A 9,316-nucleotide genomic window follows, 5' to 3' on the forward strand; every position below is an offset into this window, starting at 1 on the left:
ATGATTATTTTTCCCTATAATCTCTTTATTTAACTCTGCCGACCTCTGCAACACTATGCATCTTCATATTAGACTGACTGAGAGATTCTGAGTTGCTACCTACCAGAAGTCAGCATTCGATAGGAATTCATTGCCGACCTCCACGTTACATTTATCGGCATGTGACGCAGTTTTGGGTGTTTATAAATTCCGCCATCTTCACCTCAGCATTCATCCAACTCGACTAGTGTTGCGCTACTGCAAACTCATAGCTCATATTCTTGATTTAAATTACAGATTCCATTGTGAATCGCTGAGCCACAGCTGAGCATTTGAGAGAGTCGAAGATCGAAAGAATGGAAGCTAAGCGTGGCAGTTTTACTGTTGGGCAAATCGAATTGAGGAACTTTTGCCCGACCGACTTGGAAGACCTGTACGAATGGGCTTGTGACGAAGAAGTGATCAAGTTCACGACATGGGAAGCTTTTAAATCCGAGAAACGAGTTTCTGCTGAAGGTGTTGATTCCTCATCCATGATTCAAGGCAATATGTTTCAGAGGGAAGCCTATTGGTCACGTCATGCTCAAACAAGGAACCGATATTCACGACTGCCGAGCTGAGATGGGGTATGCCATCGCTAGAAGATACTGGGGGATGGGCTTCACCACCGAAGCGGTGACAACGGCACTTAAAATGGGATTCAAAGAATTTAGAATTGAAGCTCTTGTGCTCCCTGAAAACGTGGCCTCGGCGCGAGTTCTGGAGAAGGCCGGATTTGTTAAGGAAACTTTCCTTCGTAACTACGTCCACCTGAAAGGAGCCGTTAGACACTGTCTACTCTTTAGCTATGTTTTTTAGACATCAGTAGCTTGCATGATACTAGAGTTATATAATAAACATTCATCAAATATATTATAATGGTTTTAGTAAGTAATCTTAAAAGTAACATGTTAAGAGTGACCTGGTTCATAAAATCACTTAATGCAATGTAAAAAAAAATTATTAATGTTTAAAATACTGGTAGATCCATATCCAAATTTAAATCTGAAATCTGTTAACTTATACACACACATTAACCGGATTTAGCTCAGGTGGTTGGCATAAATGTTGATAACAAGTTAGTAAGTAATCTTAAAAGTAACATGTTGAGAGTGACATGGTTCATAAAATGACTTAATGTTATGTAAAAACAAATTATTAATGTTTAAAACACCGGTGGATCCATATCCAAATTTAAATCTGAAATCTGGTAACTTATACACACAAACGTCAACCAGATTTAGCTCAGGTGGTTGGCATGAATGTTGTTAACTTGTTATCGCCCCCAAATAGGTTCAATCCCTGCATGTGATGTATTGAGTTCATAATGAGTATTTCTTGTAATGGCTTCTAGCCTTAATGTATTAGCAATCCCTCAAAGACCTAAACATTTATATTCTGGAAAAAAATATTTTCGTGTTCACTCTTCAACCAGCAAACAAGCAATTCAAAATTAGTGACGAAAGGAATATCTTTCTTTTTATTTTTACATAATCATTAACCAAATAAGAACAACATGAGTAAAGAAATATCTATTACAAAACAAATTCAACAATAGAATTGAAAGAAACGTTATTGCAGGAGGTGAATATCTTTCTTTTTATTTTTACATGATCATTAACCAAATAAGAACAACATGAGTAAAGAAATATCTATTACAAAATAAATTAAACAATAGAATTGAAAGAAACATTATTGCAGGAGGTCCTTTTTCACCTAGCAGTCCAGCATCGTCTAGCTTTCATAACAACAACTCCTATTCCAAGCAAATGTGGGCAACAAGAGGACTATGCTATTGCCCTAATTCCCCTTGCACCTTCATTTAAAAAAAATAAATCTTTATATATATATATATATATAATTAAAACTACATCTTCATACATTTAATTGTTAAAATATATAATAAATTTAACAAAATTAACTCATCTAAAAACATAAAATAACTACTAAATTAACTAATCCATAAATGTAAAATAACTACAAATTAACAACGGAATTTTCTCATTGATGTTGGGAATTGGTGAAATCATGTTCACAATGTTTGGTACAAACCAAAGAGATAGTTGAGTTGGTGTTAGTTATCTTTCACAGTGCAGTCACTCATTTGAATCCGAAGGTTATAAACCTATTTGTTAAATATTTTCAAAGTTTCATGATATCATTGTTGTAATACTTATACTTACCAATTATTGCTCTTATACAAAAAGAAATTATTGGTCTTATACAAAAAGAAATTTCAATGCGTAGGTATACACAAATGAGTCAATCACAGATAACGAATTGTGTGCCTTAGAATTGCAACCATGATTGTGCCCTCACTGGGAATTTTGAATGGCTCCCTTTACCAAATCTAATATCCTTTCTACCTTACTATCTGCTTCATCATCTTTACTTAAATCAACATCACTATTGTACAAGAACAGTCCTTGTCTTGGGTGGTTGCTCATCAACGAAGACAACAAGGAAGAAGGGTTGTGGGTTTGGGCATGGGAAGTTCCATGAGAATCCACTGCATTACCATCTAGAGTATTGAGGTCTCCAGCATCACCATCATCATCAAAAGGGGCAGGCATGCTTAGGTCCAATAGTTTCACTCTTGCAGGCAGCTGCTGCAGCTTAGGGGTCTCCTTGTTGCCACAACTAGTAATTATAGTATCTGAAGCTCCACTACCCTAATGGCATCTCCTTTGACCACCCAAAGCCTGACCTGAAGCAAAACCCTTTTTACAGATTGAGCATTCATGGATCCTTGGAATCTTCTTACCTGAAATAGCAGTAGACTCAATTGTCCTCGTTCCATCTTTAGCTTTGGCACCAGAAACCTTATAGCAGTAGACTCAATTGTCCTCATTCCATCTTTGGCTTTGGCACCAGAAGCCTTAGTCCTCTCCTTTGCAAGAGACTTGTGGAAATTGCCAGGCAGTTGAGAGCCCAATCCAGTACTGAGCTCGTCAGCTATGTCTTCTTCTAGGCTCTCATTCTCATAAAAAAATTATTTACACAAAATTAAACTATAACATAATTATGCAAACTTTATTACCCAAATTGTTCAAGCTCTCGGGCATCTATTACATTCTACGAGTTACAGTTCCTAGTTTCTCACATCCTCATTCGGCCATAAACCTACTCTTTTATGAGAGATAAAAGCTTCCCCACCAACTATAACACATTTCCTGAGTTTCCTTCACCCCTCCAATCAAACTCCCCCCCAACAAATCGACGGGCTGCACACACCAAAATTAAAATCAAATCCCAACTTCCATGTCATTAACACCCAAATTCTTGTTCAAGAAAACAGTAGAGAAATCCAAAATTTAGAGATAGCATATCTGCCTAAGCTGTGGATGCCTTTGACACTCTCAGTTTGATTAAAATATAATTTTATTCATATCTTTTATCTACAAGACAAAAGGGCACGGAGGACATACCCATAACAACAGCCAGAGTAGCAAATTGCACAGGTTTTTCTGGCAAACCATCTATGACCAACTTACCATTCACCTTTAGCAAATTAAGGAGGGGCTTCACAGCATGATTAGCAGAGACTGTGTCAATAATATATTCTACAGACTTGACTGCAGCCTGCATCTATTTCTCATCTTTGCTGATGACGAAGTGATCTACTCCTAAAATTTCTCTCACTTCCTTTTCCTTGCTAGGCGATGTACTTATCACCGTCACTTGCAACCCAAAAGCTTTTCCAAATTTGACAGCCATGTGTCCCAAACTGCCAAGCCCCACCATGCCCAGGCTCCGTCATCTGGAAATATTTCATGGGGCTGTACACCGTTATTCCCGCACATAGCAATGGTGCAGCGGCATCCAAGGGAAGATTCTCTAGTACCTTCACCACAAAGCTACTTACAAACCACAAACCACCCAAATTATTAAAACCCTATTTAACCAATATAAAGAAAAAATATTAATGCCATTTGTCTCCGGTTTTATATAAAAGAGACAAACCACCCATCTCGGCAAGGCCTGCCGGAACTTGGCGCAGTTAAATTTTCTGAGGTTTTGAGTCAATTGGAGATTCTCGAAACTCGTTGATCCCATTCCAAACATGAACATGATTATATGGACAGAAAAGGAAGCCTTTTATGGCGAGTTTAGCCCATGTGCCCTAAAACAAAAATGGTTGCATGAGTTGGGATAATGATTAATTACCTCTGGTTATAAACCACCAAGTATGAGTAACCTCCAAAAGTGACAGAACCATCAACATCGGTGCTACCATACGTCCAAATGACCTTCTCACAATATTGTTCTTGGCCTTTGCTACAAGAATCGCAATGATGGAAACTTCCAACCATACAGTCCACGCCCACACGATCTCCAGCAGAAAATTTCTTCACTTCTGAACCAACTTCAACTACTATACCTACTATTTCATGGCTACAAAAATAGAATTGTGAGTAAATTAAAATTGAGTATGAACTTCTAGGCATATACTCTTTTTGTCTTGCTATTTGATGTGAAGCAGTGTTGAAGATCATGAAGACATTACCCAGGAACCATTGGGTATTGGGAAGCTTTCCATTCATTACCAATTTGATGTAGATCAGTGTGACAGATTCCGCAGTATACGATCTTGAAAGTAACATCATGCGGCCCAGTTTCTGTTTCAAGGCAATTTAAATGTAAGTTTTTTGCAAATGGGTATCAATAGAAGCAAACAATTTAAATGTAAGTTTTCTGCAAATGGGTATCAATAAAAGCAGTTATGAGAGTAAAGCGAGGATAAAACTGCGAGTGAAATTGAAGGGTGAGAGAATTCCTGACTCGTCTCTAGCAGCCCATCCTTGAACATTAGACTGACCTACTTCCTTAACCATCTTCTCTTCTTCACAACACTCATAAATAAATTTGATTCACTTAGAAGAAGCAGCTAAGCAGATGAATATAAAGAACAGATTTGAGGAGACAACAGGTGTTGGGATGGGTTTTTAAAAGGTCAAGTATGGCAGGATATAGCAGGATGACCACTGAATAACCGAGAGCTAAATTCATCGTTAGGCAGCGAGGCAGGTCGTGCACAGCAGAAACCGGAAACGTTATTGCAGCAGGTCGTGCACAGCAGAAACCGGAAACGTTATTACAGCAAGTTGTGGAAGAGCCTGAAAACATTATTGCAGGAAGTCGTGGAAGAGTAGAAAGCGGAAAGCGGGAGGAGCAGAAATTGGAAAGCAGTTTTGGTGAGGGAGGAATAGTCCGAGAACATATGCCAGATGTCAATTAAACCAGATGCCAGTGGGACGCCAGATGTCAATCAGAGAATCAATAGGTAGATGACTAAACTCATTCAAAGGAAGGCCTATCGGCCTAATAAATATAAAATAATAATATACACTTTAATTGACAGCAAATAAAATGTATTTTTGAATAAGAAATGATTGTTTTAAAAATGACAACAAATAACGGAATTGCCATCGGCCATTTAAAGCGCCCCGATGGCGCCCATTCACCCTACATATCAATGCAGAGGTTGTATGTTCGAATACCATAATATATCGTACCTGTTTATCAACGTTTCATATTTCTCCACGTCCCATATCTGGAACTGGCTATCCCTGTTGTTGCGGTGTTCAGCCTCCTGTAGCGTCGTGTCCATTTGCAATTGCCAAACATCCTGCATCCCATCTCATATCGTAGGTGCCCATATCATCCCTGCATCATCCATTTTAAATTTGTAATCGAGAGCACATGAATTTTTGAAATTTATCCTACATCTTTCAGCCCATCCTAATTAGAGTGGGATATTATGTTTTGTAGAGAGGCAGAGTAGGTCTTCGATCAAAATTATATATATTTTTATGGCAATGTTGGGCATATTTTTAGGGATTCACATACTATAAAATATTGGGCATATTCTTAATCATTAACACAATAATATGTTAGAAATGGTAATTAGGAGTTGACTAAAATTAATGAGTCAGTTAAATGAATGTCGAGTGTTGAGTGGTGAGTCAAGCTGAGTGATAGATAAAGAGTTAAGTGCAATCCATATTTAGAGCATGAGTTAACTGAGTTAAGTGTGTGTGCATGTCAAGATATTTTAGGCAAATCACTAATTAGAAAGGTTTAAATACCCTTCACTTCACTGGATTCACAGTAAGAATCATGTTTTGTATGACCAATAAAAAAGCAGCACCTCATATATTTTGTGTGTGAATTTTTGTTTTGAGTCCTCTACCTTTCCAACAAATTAAAGTGAATTCCTCTGCCTTTACAACAAATTTTTATCAAAGCGGTTACAAAGAGCCCAAAAAACAAATCAACAATAGTGAAATAGAAGAGAGAAATATTTTTTCATATAATACTCCTCTTGTTTGACCTATAACACTCCTTACAGTGGTATTCAGAGTGTTATAATGCTATTGTGCTTAGCATAGAACCACGTTAAAGATGAAAAACTTACCACATACGCAGGTTATCGTGACCATATAGAGAATTCGTACGCAGGTCTCAACCAACCAAGTCAAGAAAATTTGTTTAAACTGTCACGTGGTGATAGCTGACTCATAAAAATCTGTTATGGAAGGGCTTTTTAAAAAGTTCGGTGGATTCTTTTTACCCATATTAAAGTGTTAGGGTTTTTTGAAGGACTGATTTATTAAAATTTTATGGGTTATTCCCCGTGATAAATGTTTATAAAATATGAAAGTTTTGCCATAAAGATTGAAGGATTTTAACATAAAAGGTATTCGGAGGTTTTTAAAGTCATTTTTTGATATATTGAAAAGTTCAAGTTTATAAAGGTTTTTGCCTTTTTTATATATAAAGATATTCTATAAATAGATCGGCTTTATATATAAAAAATCATTAAGGGATTTTATAAAATAGTTTATGAAAAAAATTATTGGCAAGAGAATTTAGGGCTTTGTAAAATTCGTCAGTTATTTGGTTCTTTGTAAGTATGACAGTGTTTTGGTAAAGATTGTGCCTTATGGCGGCACATATTGAAAATCATATTTTTTTGGGGGGCGATACGGAAGATACAATCAAGCAATCAGCAAAACTACTATAAAAAAAAGGAATGACATTAGTCATGGGTCGCAAACCGCAACTGAAGCATATTAAAAAAAGGAATTAGAAAGAAGAGGTAGAGATTGTTGCCATGGTTAGAGAGGTTCACGATGCAGCCGAGGAACTATGAAGTCTAGCAGAAGATAAAGAAGAAAACGAGGGTGATTGGTGTAACTTTGATTTGCTACCACCTCCTATGTTTACAGGTGAATATTTTGATGATTGGGTTATCAAGATGTTAACTTTTATTCAAGCTAGAGAGTTAATTGAGTACGTGTCTAATAACCTCGATGATGCAGTATGTGATGTTTTAGCATTGAATTTTATAAAACAAGCATTGGATGAGAATTGTTTGTGCAAGGTAGAAAAAGCTACAACTTCCAAGGAAGCATGGAAGTTTCTGGAAGCAAAGTTTGGTGCAAGGGAGAGTGACATGCAACATCAGGTTATGTCACAGGAAAACAAGTCAGCTGCAGATCTAAGAGTGTATGAGCAAGACTCTGAGAGGAAAACAGAGCTTGGAGAATCCCACTAAAAAGTGGACAATGGTTTTCAAGACCATAAAATTGAAACCCATTATGCAAACATGCATATCGATGAAAAATATGCAACAAATATTGCAGAGATAGAAGAAGAAGTATCTATATTTGAAGCAAAGCAAGAGCATATAAATGCTCAAGGAATCCATTGTAACGTGGACGATACAGATGATTGTGAATCCCACTGTGATGATGCACATGTGGATGATGACTGCAAAGTGAGATGTGAATTGGTGAATCCAATCGTAGCTGATGGATTTCGTGAAGATGAAATTGGCAATGAACATATGCATGCTCAGATATCCCACCATAGTGTAGATGAACATTATGTTGATGATATGTGTGGTTTATTTTTTGAAACAGATATTAATTGTGGCAATATAGTAAGTCCAATATTTGATGAAGAATTGAAGGTTAAAGTTGCCACTATAGTAGCAAGATATGAAGCAGTTGTAATTTCTCATGAAGCAGTATGTGATCTAGCAACAGTTGATGATCAAGAACATGATAAAGTGATTGAATAATTTTTTATGAGAATATCCACTGACCACATAATAGTGGAAGATAGATTTAGTGAAGTTGAAAAGAAGGCAGAGAAGGAAGAGGTAGAGCAGGAAGTTGTCACTAAAGAGCATAATATAGATGCTTTTAACATTGCTTTCGAATATGCAGGTGTTCAGAATAGCATGAGTGAAAAAATTGAAAAAAAGGTTGTTAATAAATTTGATGCAGATTTGAGGCTCATTGAAGAATGCATTCAAAAACCAATAAAGAAAATTGATTCGAGTCTTAAAGAAGCAACTAAAATAAAAGAATTGAATGAAATGGTGAATAATGATCTTGAGTGTGCAGATTACAGGGAAAATGTAGTAGTACTTGACGATGGAAATGAAAAGAATGATATGGATGTTTCTGAAGAAAAAGATGAATGCGTTGAAACCATTTCTCAGCAATGGAATCAAGAAGAGATAAGATTCTGTTATCAGGAAATATGGCAAAAAGAAAATCAGGAATATGAAACACAAGCAACAAAGCAAAGACAACAGTTTGAAGATCCAATGTTTTGGCAACAGTCCATAGTTGAATGAATATTTGAAGAGGAATTTGTCGAAGACATGATCCAATTATTTCATAGAACAAGCTCACGTCAATTCAAAGAAAAATTGCAGCAACAACAAGTGAATAAAGCTTACAACAAGAAAGCGCAACAGAGAGTTAAGGAATTTCGAGGATTTAAAATTTGGAAGAACCGAAAAAAAATGCAAAATTGTGAAATTCTTCAATAATTGTAAGATTTGAAATTTGGAAGAAGTTAAAAAAGAATGCAAAATTATGAAAGTCTTGAGTCATTGTAAGCCTATCTGAGACATAGAACAACATGCATGTTTGAGTGATAATTGAGTCAATTTCTATTGTAATCCTAACAGGGAAAGTTGAGTCATGTTTGATTTATGTTGATTCATATGGTTGTAATTAACAGGGAGTGTTAGAAATTCTAATTACTCCCGCATGAGGAGTTGACTAAAATTGGACAGTTAGTTAACTGAGTGTTGAGCGGTGAGTCAAGTTGAGTGATGGATAAAGAGTTAAGTGCAGTCCATATTTAGGGTATGAGTTAACAGAGTTAAATCTGTGTGCATGTCAATATATTTTAGGCAATTCACTTGTTGGAAAAGGTTAAATACCCTTCACCGAGTTCCTTGTAACAATCATGTTTTCTGTGATCAACAAAA

General features: G+C 36.3%; 1 pseudogene; it reads right to left on the reverse strand.

The window, feature by feature from the left end:
• Positions 1–2,333: 2,333 nt before the first annotated feature.
• On the reverse strand, positions 2,334–5,653 carry LOC149250600 (putative mannitol dehydrogenase; annotated as a pseudogene).
• Between the last annotated feature and the right edge of the window lie 3,663 nt (positions 5,654–9,316).

Source organism: Pinus tabuliformis, chromosome 7, assembly GCF_031772625.1.
Source record: "Pinus tabuliformis cultivar Carrire ecotype Pingquan chromosome 7, CPIR1, whole genome shotgun sequence".
NCBI classification, from domain to species: domain Eukaryota; kingdom Viridiplantae; phylum Streptophyta; class Pinopsida; order Pinales; family Pinaceae; genus Pinus; species Pinus tabuliformis.